Source organism: Ambystoma mexicanum, chromosome 7p (assembly GCF_040938575.1).
Source record: "Ambystoma mexicanum isolate Mex_15411 chromosome 7p, UKY_AmexF1_1, whole genome shotgun sequence".
Lineage (NCBI taxonomy): Eukaryota > Metazoa > Chordata > Amphibia > Caudata > Ambystomatidae > Ambystoma > Ambystoma mexicanum.
Window position 1 is genome coordinate 22,210,051 of NC_090939.1, and position 15,350 is coordinate 22,225,400.

Consider the following 15,350-nt stretch of genomic DNA (forward strand, 5'->3'; position numbering starts at 1 on the left):
GTATGCAGGTCCCCAACTCTTAGTAGCAGTCTGTACTAGCTCAGGGAACCTTGCTAGAGTGGCAGAGCAGTTGGGCGTATCATATGATGAATGTGAGCTGGTATGCAGGTCTCCAAATCTTAGTAGTAGTCTGTACTTGCTCAGGGAACCTTGCTAGAGTGGCAGAGCAGTCAGGCGTATCGTAAGATAGTATGTGAGCTGGTATGCATGTCCCCAACTCTTAGTAGCAGTCTGTACTAGCTCAGGGAACCTTGGTAGAGTGGCAGAGCAGTCAGGCATATCATAAGATGAATATGTGAGCTGGTATGCAGGTCCCCAACTCCTAGTAGCAGTCTGTACTAGCTCAGGGAACCTTGCTAGAGTGGCAGAGCAGTCGGGCGTATCATAAGATGAATATGTGAGCTGGTATGCAGGTCCCCAACTCTTGGTAGCAGTCTGTACTAGCTCAGGGAACCTTGGTAGAGTGGCAGAGCAGTCAGGCTCATAAGGCGTGAGTTGGTATGCAGGTCCCCAACTCTTAGTAGCAGTCTGTACTAGCTCAGGGAACCTAAACCTTGGTAGAGTTGCAGAGCAGTCGGGCGTGTCATAAAATGAATATGTGAGCTGGTATGCAGGTCCCCAACTCTTAGTAGCAGTCTGTACTAGCTCAGGGAACCTTGGTAGAGTGGCAGAGCAGTCGAGCGTATCGTAAGATGAAGATGTGAGCTGGTATGCAGGTCCCCAACTCTTAGTAGCAGTCTGTACTAGCTCAGGGAACCTAAACCTTGGTAGAGTTGCAGATCAGTCAGCTGCATCATAAACTGAAGAAGTGCGCTGGTATGGAGGTCCCCGACTCTTAGTAGCAGTCTGTACTAGCTCAGGGAACCTTGGTAGAGTGGCAGAGCAGTCAGGCGTATTTTAAGATGACGATGTGAGCTGGTATGCAGGTCCCAAACTCTTAGTAGCAGTCTGTACTAGCTCAGGGAACCTTGCTAGAGTGGCAGAGCAGTCAGGCATATCATAAAATGAATATGTGAGCTGGTATGCAGGTCCCCAACTCTTAGTAGCAGTCTGTACTAGCTCAGGGACCCTTGCTAGAGTGGCAGAGCAGTTGGGCGTATCATAAGATGAATGTGAGCTGGTATGCAGGTCTCCAACTCTTAGTAGCCGTCTGTACTAGCTCAGGGAACCTTGGTAGAGTGGCAGAGCAGTCGGGCATATCATAAGATGAATATGTGAGCTGGTATGCAGGTCCCCAACTCTTAGTAGCAGCCTGTACTAGCTCAGGTAACCTTGCTAGGGTGGCAGAGCAGTCAGGCGTATCATAAGAAGAATATGTGAGCTGGTATGCAGGTCCCCAACTCCTAGTAGCAGTCTGTACTAGCTCAGGGAACCTTGCTAGAGTGGCAGAGCAGTCGGGCGTATCATAAGATGAATATGTGAGCTGGTATGCAGGTCCCCAACTCTTAGTAGCAGTCTGTACTAGCTCAGGGAACCTAAACCTTGGTAGAGTTGCAGAGCAGTCGGGCGTGTCATAAAATGAATATGTGAGCTGGTATGCAGGTCCCCAACTCTTAGTAGCAGTCTGTACTAGCTCAGGGAACCTTGCTAGAGTGGCAGAGCAGTTGGGCGTATCATAAGATGAATGTGAGCTGGTATGCAGGTCTCCAAATCTTAGTAGTAGTCTGTACTTGCTCAGGGAACCTTGGTAGAGTGGCAGAGCAGTCAGGCGTATCGTAAGATAGTATGTGAGCTGGTATGCATGTCCCCAACTCTTAGTAGCAGTCTGTACTAGCTCAGGGAACCTTGGTAGAGTGGCAGAGCAGTCAGGCATATCATAAGATGAATATGTGAGCTGGTATGCAGGTCCCCAACTCCTAGTAGCAGTCTGTACTAGCTCAGGGAACCTTGCTAGAGTGGCAGAGCAGTCGGGCGTATCATAAGATGAATATGTGAGCTGGTATGCAGGTCCCCAACTCTTAGTAGCAGTCTGTACTAGCTCAGGGAACCTTGGTAGAGTGGCAGAGCAGTCAGGCTCATAAGGCGTGAGTTGGTATGCAGGTCCCCAACTCTTAGTAGCAGTCTGTACTAGCTCAGGGAACCTAAACCTTGCTAGAGTGGCAGAGCAGTCGGGCTTATCATAAAATGAAGATGTGAGATTTACACATGTTTTAAAATACTTGGATCAATACACCAATACACATATAAATACTTTTCAAAGGCCACTGCTTAGTTTGTAGTTGCTCACGGTTACAATTGTTACCTGCGTTTTGACAACAACAGTTCTACCATATTATCGGTACTACTGCACACTTGCGTAAGACAGAAGATATATACGATAATTACATTGAGTTGGCAAAACCACTTCAGAAGAAATCTTTTTGGAAGGATAACCGTTGGTTAATCCAACATTAGCAGAGCTTAAGGTTCTAGAGGCAGTTGTTAGGGAGAATTCTAATTTCTGTGTTAATTCCCGTCTACCTTAGAGACCCCCAGCTCTTTTGCTGGACGTTAGGACTTTTAATTTTTAGCCTGGAGACAGTGAGACCTTTTTCTCACTCACTCATGTATTTTTCTTTGATTTGAACCCTGTGTTTCTTTTGGTTTTGGTTATATTTGCTTATATAGCGCACCAAGCCGGAAGGTATCTGGGCGCTTTCCTTGGTTACATGGTTACAAAAAGTATATACATGCAATGTAAAGTACAATGAATTTGACAGTTTACGGTAAACAATACAGAAGTACAGGTGTAGTATTTTACAGAATATACAGGGGACACGTTCATAATAATGACATAAGCATAGCATATATACAGGTCATGGAAATTACAGAATATACAGGCGCCATTTCTTGTTTGTAAGGTCCTTCTTGAGATTTACTCTGCATGCCAAACCAGGTTTGGTCCCTTTGTTCGTTTTGTCTTTGGTGGGATTCACTAGTGAAGGCCGCCTCTATCTCCAGCGTGTCTGGCAGGGCAGGAAGCCAGGGAGGTACCCGAAACTCCCTGTGCTTAGTCTCCTTGGTTACCTGAATGCACCCAAAGATGATTGGCAGACTGGCTGTCCTTGCAGGACAGCCACCCTGCTGTGAGTGACAGCTAGGCTGCGAATGAATGGGAGAAACCTGCATACAAGGCGAGGTCTCTTTAACAGAAGGCAGAGTCGACCACTGGACAAAGAATCCGAAAGAAAGGAACTGGAAGAGAAGCTTGCTGCACCCTGCTGGACCGTTGGTTTTCCCAGTGAATCCCTGCTGCAGTGCTGAAGCTCAGAATTTCATATCGACTAGAGAAGCCTGACCGGACCCTTGGGACCCCAAGACGAACTTGACTGGAACCCCTCTCCCTGCTGGCTGTACTTCCTTGCTGCTGCTGGAACCGAGGGCCAGGGGACAGGAACACCAGGAACGAGTGCATTGTCTTTAAGCCAGACCGAAGCTCCAGGAAGATCCTCTCGAAGCAGGATGACCCAAACCTGAGCCAGCTCAACAGAGAGCTGGACCCCAGAAGCAAGGGTAGCCCATAAGGTGGCCAAGGAACGCAGTGGTGCTATTGACCGGTAGCTGAAACCGCGATGTGCAGCTGATTTGGAAAGAGCCCTTTGTGCCGCTGACCTTTTAAACCGCAGTGCAGGAGTCTGCAGCCGTCCTCCCTCTTGTCCCCACGACTAAGGCCCAGGAACACAGCATTTGCAGGACTGCAACAGGAACAGAAGCCAGCTGGACCCTCTTCTTCCAACGTTAGGTACTGTTCTGACTCAGGGGTACTTACCTCTTTCGCCTGTAGTTTGCATTATCTCACTTAAGACTTGCAGTAGCTACTTTTGGCAGAGTTGATCTGAACTCTACCTTCACGAGCCTAACAGCTTGCGGCCCAACAGTGATTTTCTGCAAACTTTCTAACTTTTTGCAAGACATTTTGTTCTATCTAAGAAGTGCCTCAGCTCCATAGACATTGTTCACATTGACTTTGGCTTTCCTGGCTCCCTGCAGACTCTTCTAGTCCACTGACTTTGATTCTAACTGTCCCTCATAGGTGGTAATCTATTTGAAACTGTTATTGCTGGGCAAAGTTTTTTTTATCTAGACTTCATTGGGGGATTTTAAAAGTGCTCACATGCTCTGGGAACCCGTTAACCTCCCCTTTTCAGAACCTCAGTGTTTTACCAAGTGCAAAAGTGATATATAAATGCTGATACAGTCCTGATAATTGAAGTCCCCTCAGGGTGTAGGAGGTGTGTATGAAGCTTCTCTAAAGAGTAGCTACTTGCTTATCCTGATTGTGAGAACGTGTTATGAAGTGTATTTTCATTGTTGCACATTGCCCTTTTTGAAGAATGTTTATTTAAAAACTGACCGTTAAATAATTATTTTACTAGAAAACCTAGAGTATAAGTGTTATTTGCATACTTGTATGTGTGGATTTCGATGCTACAGCTCACATTGACCCCTCTTGAGATACTTCTGGCTGCTCAGTCACTCTAACAACTTGTGTAGTACAAACCTATATCAATAGGTGGGTTACCTAATACCAAGAGGGCAAGGCTTGTGTGCTCTCCCACAGGGTTACTGCATACAATCTTGCCTAACAGAATCTTACTTTACCTCTTGGGAAAAGTAGTTCTCTCAAGAAATAATAAGAGAATGAAAAGGAAGCCACTGCATTCAAAATACTGTGGGCTGCCAAAGTACATTAGTCACTCCAAAGTTATAAGAAACTGTACCTCCAATCACACACTATGGAGAGACATAAAAAGGTCACCCATAAGTAAAAGACTAGGTGAAAGGGGTGGGGGCGGGTGGGGCGCAGTACCCACTCTCCTAGGGACAAGGTCAAATAACCAAGTCCAAGCAAAATGTTCTGGGGTTGACACAGGTCAGGAAGATTTATCAATGAAATGAAAATTGTACCCAAGACCCATCAGCCCAAGAATCGAAGCATCCGCAACGGTCTTCCGGAGATCAGTCCAGAAAGGCAGTGCTTCACCGGGACATGGCGGCAATGCTGGCAATGCTGGACGTCGTTAACAGCCATCATGGGCTGTGTTAGGGCGAATGTTCATTTCTGTGCTAAAATCCTCCCACCTTAGAGACCCCCAGCTATTTTGCTGGACTTAGGACTTTTTAATTTTACCTCCTGACTGAGTGGGGCCTTTTTACCAAGCTCTCATGTGTTTTTACCTGATTACATCTGCTTTTGTATGGTGAGACACAGCACCTTCAGTGCAGTGTCTCTGAGAAATCCTTTGGATTTCTCTTGATGTTTAAATACCTTTTCTTGGGTGAACTACAGTTCCCAAGAATAGTAAAGTGATATTGACTTTACTTACCTTTTCTCTTTGTAGGTCAAGCACACACCATCTTATGTGGAGTGCTTGGGGTTACCTAGTAGCCCCTTTTCCTACTTACTCATGTAACATTTGTTATGTTACCCTCACTAATTTAAATGGCTGGTTGCAGTGGATTAATGTTTCCGACCACTGCTCTTCTACCGCAGGCTGCACCCTCAGCTGCAGTACAGCACCCATGGGTGATCATTTTGTCAAAATGGCCCCGGTCTTTCTTTCTTCACCATTTTCTGTTTGTATGGTCTTTCTTGGCTTTTGCTCTGTGCGTTAGGACAGATTTGAGCCCTTTGTTTGTCTTGCCTTTGGCGTGCTTCAGCCCTGAAGCCTGCACCTGGCGCCAGTATGTCTGGAAGGGCAGGAAGTGAGGGAGGATCCCGAAACTCCCCTGTCCTTTCTCTCTAGGTGTGCCTGCATGAAACCAGTCTTGATTGGCCAGCTGGCTTTCCTGAAAGGACAGCCACCCTGCTGTGTGATTGACAGCCTAGGCTGTGCACGAATGGGAAATCCTGCTTAAAAGGCGAAGGTTTTGGGACTACAGAAGAGTCGACCACTGGAAGAAACATACGACAAAGAAACCATGAAAGAAGCCTGCTGCAACCTCCTGGACCTTTCAAATGCCCGGTGAAGCCCTGCTGCTGTGCTGACCTCCTTTTTCACCTCGACAGAGAAGCTCAGACGGAACGACTTCTCCGGCTGGGTTAGTGGGACCAACTTAAACCCGAGATGAACTCCACTTTGGCGCAATCCCCCACTTGCTGTGCCTCTACGTTACTGCGGAAGCCCAATGCCAGGGGTCTAGTGTCCATAGTAGAGTGCAACATCTGCCTCGGAACATATTCAGCTATAAGCTCCAGGAGCCTCCTAAGGACCCTCCAGAGGCAGGAGATCCCGATCCAGAGTCCCCTCAGAGTCCAGGACCGAGGGAGCCAGGAAAGTCCAACCGGATATCTGTTCTACATCAGTGCAGTTTGCGAAGCACTGAAACCGCAAAGTGCCGCTGAATCGAAAAGAGCGTGTAGCTGCTGACAACCTTCCCGAGTACTGCTTCAGGAGCCCCCCAGATGTCCTCCCTCTTGTCCCCACGACTGAGGGTCAGGAACCAGGTTCTGCTTGGCTGTAGAAAGACGGAATCCAGCTGGACCACCTTTTCTTCTACCCAGAGGTACTGTTTGGGCTTGGGGGGGTACTTACCTTCTTGCTTTAAGTCGTGCTGCCTCACTTGAGGCTTGTACCTACTTACTTTCTGAGTCGATTTCAACTCCGTTTACACAGGCTTAACAGCTTGTGGCCCTACAAGTGATTTTTCTGAACTCCCTAGCTTTGTTCACAACTTTTATGCAAGAAGTGCATCAGAACTGTAGACTTTGTCCAAATTACTGTGGCTGTTCTGGCTCCCTAAAGGCACTCTTCTAAATATACTGACTTTGGCATTGCTTGTCCCTCCATAGGCTGCGGCTTGTTAAGCACTGGTACTGCTGGGAAAGGCTCATCTAGACTTCATTGGAGGAGTCAGTTGTCCTCACATTTTCTAAGAAACTGTTCTAACCTTTTTACTTTCTTAACCCTTCCTTTCTGCAGCTCGGAGTCTACAAAAGTATAGTGGTGTGATATATAAATGCAAATACTATCCTTGTGATTGAAGTCGCCTCGGGGAGTAGGAGAACTGTATTGATCATCTCCAAAGATTATTCTCTAACTTTGGTTCGGAAAAGTATTCCAAAGTTCATCTGAACTATTACAAAGAATTGCTTTGTTAAAGAATGTTTATTTAAAATCCAATGTTAAATAAATAACTATCTATAACCAAAACCTTCAGTGCCAAGTCTTACTTGGCTACTTGTATTGACGGATTTCAATATAGAGCTCTACAGCTCACATTTACCCCTCTCGAGATAGGCCTGGCTGCTCAGTCACACTATCAACTTGTGTACTTCAGACATATACCAAAGGTTGTGTTACCCAATACCAAGAGGACAAGGCTGGCGTAGTCTCACACAGTGCAACTGCACCAATTCTTACCCAACAGGTCGGTCTTCAGCTGGTTGCAACTTCTTGTTGTAGTCTTGGATCTCACCAATGGATGATCTAAAGAATGGCTGCAGGAGTCGTCCTTTTATCCTAGATTGCGCCAGGGTTGCTCCTAGCCCTCCTCTGCGAAGGATCTGTACCATTCGGGCTGGCAGAGTTTTAGGGAGATGTATCATTTTTACGCTTCATCCCCTCTCCTAGTGAGATTCCCAGCACCTTTTTCTGGACATCTGGACCTTTTTTTAAATCCTGAATGAGTGGGGCCTTTTTGCACTCATTCATTCTTATGGTCTGGGTCTTTGAAACTCTATTCTTTGTATTTTATTCTATCCTATGGAGTCTCTATTCCTCCGGACCTCTTAAAGGCATCTGTATTTTAGTATTGCAGCACACAGCTCCTTATCGGCAGTGTTGCTGGGGACCGTTAGAGTCCTCCTTTGAGATTCTTTTCTTTATCCTCAAGTAACTACAGTTCTACGTAGTATCTCTCCTAAAACTCCATACTCTGAGAGATTGGCACACACTCTGTAGAGTGCCATGCCATGGGGATACTTTGTATCCCCATTCTCTCTTCTCCTGTGACTTTTATGTCACGTAGAAAATCTCCCAGTTATGGCTCGTGGAAGTGGACGTGTTCTACCAACTGTTACGTTTCTACCGCAGGCTATGTCCATAACCTTGGTAGTGCACAGTAGGAAAACTAGAAGGCAGAAGCTCTTATATCTCTTACTGTTGAAAAACTGAAAGAAATGTGTAAAGATAAATATCTTAGTACTAAAGGAAAAAATGAGTTAATCCAAAGTTTGTTTGATTACCAGACTGTGAGTAGGCCTGTAACCCCTACTCCTAGAATTGATCTAGAAAATGATGGTCAAAGCTTAACCCTTCATGCCCAACTTTCAGAAAGTGAACCAGATGAGGATGTTAATGTGTTTCTTGATCCACCTTCCAATCCACTGACCTTGCCCCTACCTATGTCTAAAATGTCAGCTGATCTGGTTCTAGAAATGGAGAAAATGAAAATGCAGCTTGAATTTAGAAAACTGGAGATTCAGTCTGAAATGAGAGACAAAGAAATGAGGAAGAAACTGCAACTCGGGAGGTGTGGGGGAAGTAGAGGTGCAGCATGCGCTAGACACGAAAAAGCTGTCACTTGATTCCACTTCTGTTTGAGTCCTCGTTGCCTCACCACTCCAGGAGCAGGAGGTCTTGGCTCCCCAAAGATTTGGTGAGTGTGCATGATGCAAAAACTGATATTTTCTTTTTTGAAACAAACTATTTACACTTAATAAAAATAAAGATATTCTTGATTGGCTGAGTACATTTGTATTTACATGTAAGGTGCAAGGTATTTGTGAAAGTGAGTTTGTTCCATGGGTAATCTCTAGGATCCCCCAGAACGGCTGTGATGGTGTTGAATGTTGTTGATAGACAAGATTACCAGTTGGTAAAAACTGCTCTCGTAGCCAGGTTTGGGAAGACCCCTTCCGAATACCTAAAAAGGTTTAAGGACCACAATAAGAGAGATGGTAACTTGTGGGGGGGCCACTTGGTTATGTGAAAGCCTGAACAATGTACATGGGTGTATTAAGGACTACAAGGTGAGCTCCTATGAAGGCATGAGGTGTCTCTTCATGCTGGAAAGTATATTTGATGCACGTTCCCCAGAGCTGAGGCAGCACGTTGCTGACTACAAGGAACTGGACCCAAGAAGCTAGCGGTAGCTGCTGATTTGTGGGTGGCCAACAGGGCTACTCACAAGGATTCTGGGGCTCCTCACAAGAAAGAGGATGGGGAGAAGCATAAGGAGGATGAGATGGATCTTTCCAAAATGTCCCCACCAAAGAGGGTCTGAAACATAACAAGAGTAAATATCCCCCTAAACAACCTTATAGGGCTAGTGAAACCTCTGGGCCCAAACCAGAGGGAGGTTATTAGAAAACCCCATTCCAAAAGACATTTGGGAAATGTGCGGTTTGTGGGTCTGGTGACAATGTGAAAGGAGATCCCAAATGTAATGGTAAACCTTCAGGGATCCCCTCTGTCAGCTTAGCATCCACCCATGATGTGGGTATACCAATGACAAACGCTAGCTTTCACCCTCAAGCTGAAGAACCAGGCTAGAGTTTCTTTAGTATCTCTGGGCCTGTGGGATCAACAGAACATTGATGTCTCTAATTCCATTCCAGACAATACTAAAGAGTATTATAAAGACAGTGTACTTGTAAATGGTCAGGAAAGCCCTGCCATTAGAGACACTGCGGCCAGTATAACTGTGGTAGATGAACGTTTTTTTCAACCTGAGGGAATTGCTAAGGTTCCCAAAAGGCTTACCAAGTTAGCAGGAGGGCCAGTCCAAATGGGTCCCGTACTGCCAGATATCCATAAAAGTAATGCCATGATTGTTAAGATCACTTTGCGTGTTTAGTCTGAAGTGCCAGGCAGGGCACTCTAGGCAATGATTTGAAGGCTCTAGGTGTAGTTTCCAGCACCACAAAGCCGCCTCCTAAGAGAAGAGAGCTAACCACAAAAGCAAGACAGGCAGCCTTAAGAGAACTTCCAACTGACACCAAGGGGAAACCTCGAGTCTCCAGATCAAAGAAGGGTCCTAAGCCCAAAACCTCCACAAGGAAAAAGATTCCTGTAGAAAACCTAGAGGTCACCCCTGTGACCCCACCACCAGCTGAGGGTGAATTGGTGACCGAAGCATCCCCTGAAGAACCTTCTTCTGATGAGTCAGAGGTGGAGGAGATTCAACCCTGTCTGGAAGATCTGGATCCAAGAGACCATCCTGAGCTGCAGACTTTGCTGGCAGAAGGTGGACCCTCAAGGACTGGCTTCAATAGGGGACAGAGGGAGGATCCCTCTCTAGAAGGTCTGTGTCGGCATGTAGCTTCCCAGAGTGAAGGGCAAGACACTGAGAAGCATAGGCTGTACTGGGAGGATGGTCTCCTCTACAGGGAGCCTACGCAGTCTATCCCAGGGGACCTCAGGAGACTGGTGGTACCCCAAGAATTGAGATCTAAATTCCTACAGTTGGCACATGAAGTCCCCCTGGCTGGTGACTTAAGTTTTAAGAGGACCAAGAGGAGCATCTAATTGTACTTTTATTTTTTATATTATACATATAGCCAATTAAGGATTTGTACATATACAACCACAACATACATAAAAATCAAATATTTAAATCCAGATCCATCCCAGTGCATGAATTAAAAGTATCAATTGATCCCTAAAATGTTAATAACGTAGCCATAAAATGTTATATAAAAAAATAAGGTTGGCATCATTCCCTTCAAATAAGCTTTTCCACATAGCACCAGTATAATTTGTATCAAAGTTGGTACAACAGGCCTTTAAATGGTTCATTCTTAATGCATCCGAACTAGCACAGTAACACGTTATATGTGCAGCATTTCCGCAAGTTGATCCACCACATAGGCGCACAGCCGCAGACTGCAAGGTGTACCGCTTTGCGCTGCCAACGTATACAGCACCTGTGTCCGGTTACATTTTAGTAGTAAATAGTTGCGTATGATAGCTCTGATTGGAAAAGCCTCAATGTATTTCGGTTTAGTACAGCGGTCCAGCCAGTAATGAATGCATTGGCCACTATGAGAATTGGATGCTAGTGTACTAAATTACTCACTGACCACAATGCATTTTTTAACTCCCTTACCCATAATTTAATAATTTTCCGGGGCTGAGACTGACATTGCAGATCATAACCTGTGGACCAGCGTTGGTATTCAGAGCGCGTTTTACCTAGTGTTCCAAGATGTTCATAGTGGTCAGCTCTTTTATAAGCCCGAAATGCATCAACAATCAGTTTTATTATCGAGTGGTAATAAATTATTGTAACAAAGTTAATTTACTAGCAATGACTGCATTTATTGGTCGGATGTTGAATTCAAGCAGAATGAACTCTATAGTCAAAGATGTAGGCATACAAAACGGAATACGCAGAATCTTACTTTTAAGTCGCACAATTTTTGCAGTCAAAAGGTGACCCCATACCTCTATGCCATAGGCCATACAGGGAGCAATGTTTGCAGAGTAAAGGAGAGTAATGGTTTTGTAAGAGCAACCACCTTGTTTACCGATAAACACACTGTAGGCCCAGGTGATTTGCATACATTTCGCCTTATTTTCATCCCAGTGGAGGGCCCAATTTAATCTATTATCAATCAACACGCCCAATTAGTTGTACTAGTCCATCTTTTCTACAGCCAGGTCATTTAATTTCCGGTATGGTGCTTATTTTTGCCAGAAAAACACCACTATTTTGGTTTTTGTGATGTTGATCCGCAGACCATTAATGGAGGCGTATGTGTCGAGGGCATTTAGCATGAGTTGGAGTCCCCTCAGAGTGTAATCGAGGAGGAGTAGGTTGTCGGCGTATGCAAACCACCCGATCCTCAAAGGCCGATTTTTAACAGGGCACGCACCCCATGGTTGTAATAGATCACATAAGTCATCTAGATACAGATTGAATAAGGTGGCTGCAAGGTGGCCCTAGAAGTGGGGATTAGATTGGATGCTCTGCCATTGCTGTTGAGTCTGACGCTCACACTGGTGTCATTGTGGAGTAGCTTGATCATATAAAGCAAGCCAGGCGGAATATTCCAGGACTGCAACTTATTCCATAGTCTGTTTCTCATAACGTTGTTGAATATAGAGCTACAAACTAGAAATGGTCCATAAACAACTCAATTGAGAGAGCTAGAGTCAACAGATCATGGGTTGTGCTGGCTTACATCTGAATCCGGATTGATTAGTGGGCAAGATGTTATCGAGGATCCATTCATTGAGTTCAATTAAAAGGACGTTCGCAAAGACCTTTGCAGGTATATCCAGCATGGCCAGCATACGGCAATGTGAGGGGCTTTTTCAGGAACCTTTGTTAAACACAGGGAGGATGGTACTCCTTCCATGTTGGAGGGATTACTCCGAGCTCGCCAATAGGCGTGCAGGGCATAAGTCCATATTTCAGGGGATTTTATAAGTAAGCCGTTGCAGGAGCCATCTGGTCCCGTGGCTCGCGAGGATGATAATTTGGAAATCATGCTACAGATACCTGTTATGGAGGCAGAGCATGTCCATTTAGCTGTAGTTGTGAAGTGTGTATTGTCTCCTGGAGATGTAGAACCTAGTGTTTTACCAACATGATCAGCCCATCTGTCTTCTGCAACGCTGTTTATAGGTATATTGCGTTTATCCTAGCTGCTAAATACTGCCCATGTGCCTCTATAGTTATATAATTCGTCATTATTAGCTAATTTCAGGCATCATTTTAATTTAGCATTTGCGAAGTGGCGACGCAACCAAGCTCGGTAGTTCACCTTGAGTAACTTTAGTTTTGTAGCAACTTCTTTGTCATGTACCCCCTGTGACTTGTTTTTAATAAGTCGTTTCATTTCCTTACGCAATTGTTTTTTTGCAGATTGAGTTTGGATATCATACGGTTGTCTAGAGCCATTAGGGATTCCAGTGTTCACTCACACAAGTTTGTGTACGTTTTCTGAGTGTAGTTACCTTAATTTCTGCCATTAACTCTGTAAATTCAGGTCTGATGGAATTCTTTTGTAATGTCCCATTTGTCCAGCGTTCAGTAAAAATAGTCGAGGCTCGCACGCAGACAGCCTTAGCACGTTCAAGGTTGGTTGGGTTCCATTGTCTCTTATTTTCACCCGGGTTCAAGAAGATGTCACCATTAATTTCATAACTCTGCTCAGCGATGGTGGAAGTGAGTAGAATGCAGATTGGCAAGTGGTTGCGCTCATCATGGATCAGGACTGACATATCTTTCACCAGGTGTAATGCTGCATTATTAATGAATATATAATCTATTGTAGATGCGCAACTGTAGAGTCAACCACTGGACGAAGGAATCCGAAGAATAACTTGGAAGAGACGTCTGCTGCAACTCCTGCACTGTTGGATTGCCCGGTGAAGCCCTGCTGCTGTGCTGAAGCACAGAAATCGTCTTCACTAGAGAAGCCCGACTTCTCCCGAGTTGGTGGGACCATTCAACTCCAAAGTAAACCCATCTGGACATCCTCTCAGAACTGGGTGAATTTGCACACCAGTTGCTGCTGGAACCGAAGTGCCAGGGAGAGGAACACCAGATTGTGTGCTTTGACAAGAGCTCCAGGAAGGTCCTCCGGACTCCCAGGAAGCAGGGCTGACCGAGCCTGAGCCCCCTCAACAGAGTGCGGGACCCCAGAAGCAAGGGAAGCCCATCTCAACAGCCAGAAACCACAGTGTTGCTATTTACGGTAGACACGATCGAGCTGAAACACCGAAGTGCCACTTGTTTGAAGATTGCCAGTTGCAAACAGTGAATGTCCCATTGCAGTGCAGGAGTCCCCAGAAGTCCTCCCACTTGTCCCCATGACTGAGGCCCAGGAACAGCGAGATCTGCAGAGCTGCACAGGAACAGAAGTTGTCATCTGCACTTTTTCTTCAACCTACTGTACAGTCTAAGAGAACTTCTCTTATTGTCCCACCTGGCTTGTTCTCAGTTGAGACTTGTCTTGGTTGCTCCTGTAGTGTTGCTTGTATCTTCTACTACTCACTGGCCTAGCAGCTTGTGACCCTACATTTGATTCTACTTTTTCTACAAAGAGTTCTAAAACATTGTGCAGGACTTTTACTTACCTGCAAGAAGTGCTTCAGTTCACCCTGACTTTTGCCCAAGTGACATTGGCTGGCCTGGCTCCCTGAATGACTCTCTTCTCCTGTGCTTATGTGTTTTGCCTTCCTTCTAGGAAAGAGTTAACTGACTTTTCATTGGTTTTTTTGTTGTTGAAAAACATACCCGATTGAGAATAATAGTGTGAACCTGATCTATGGAATCACTGCGACTACATGTAATTGCGACAGCCGAAAATGCTGACTTTCTTTTTTGATTAAATGCCCTTTACACTGCATAGATATGCAGGGGGGAGACCCCCCGCCAACCTCCATATTTCCATAATATGCCATTATCCCCCACATATATATGTGGTGTAAAGGGGGTGTTTAAAAAAAAAAAGTCAGCATTTTCGTCCGTCGCAATTCCCAGGTCGGCATTTTTGTACAATTGCGTGTGAACCCTTGTTTTATTCTGAAACCTCTTTTCTTTGACACTCCTCTCAATAATAATCTAAATGCAACAGTGATATATTAATGCCCCCAGCACCCTAAGTATTGAAGTCACCCGGGGGTGTAGCAAGTGTCTGTGTGCCATCCCAAATGGGTATTTGCTGATTTAGAAAACTAAGCATGTGGGCCTTTGAAGTGTATTTGAGTGTTGCTTTTATATTGCTCCCTTCTGAAGAAGGTTTATTCAAACTGACTGTTAAATAAATTAATAATTGTTTAATCAAGAAACCTTTGTAAGTGTTTATTTGAATACTTGTCACCGTGAATCTCTGTGTAACTCCCCTACTGCTCATATTGACCCCTCTTGAGATAAGCCTGGCTGCTCAACACGCTACCAACCTGTGTAGTACAGACTTATACCAAAGGTTGGGTTCCTATTCCCAGGAGGTCAGGGTTGTTGTTGTGCACCCAAAGGGTACTGCATACAATCTTGCCTAACACTTACCTCAATCTGTATTGCATTGATGTGAAAATCAACTGTAATAGTATATTACAACATTAGGTTTTACCTGCCTAGAATAGCTGGGTGCCATTTTGAATAGTCTTCTTTAGGTGTAGCTAACTTTGGTCTGCCTGGTGTATCCTAAATTAGTATAAAGAGTTCTTACTTACCTTAGGCTTTATTCCACTGAGCTGCTGAAAAGCAACTGTAATAGTATATTACACCAAAAAGGTCTTACTCACGTAGAATAACTGCTATACTGACAGTAGTTATAGGTAAATACTGTTCCTTGAATCTGTGATCCACTATTCAGACATTATCCTGGTAACAGGGTTGGTTTACCATGTGAGTTCCTTGTTGAGTGTCGCTGCATATCTGACGGGGTTTACTACCCTTGAATTACCGTAAAG

The 15,350-nt window shown here is 45.0% G+C and overlaps 1 protein-coding gene across 3 annotated transcripts in view; it reads left to right on the top strand.

Annotated features, from left to right (window-relative positions):
* Positions 1 to 15,350, top strand: part of PWP2 (PWP2 small subunit processome component) — a 306,748-nt gene that overhangs the window by 184,454 nt on the left and 106,944 nt on the right. The gene's annotated exons all lie outside the window — the stretch shown is intronic.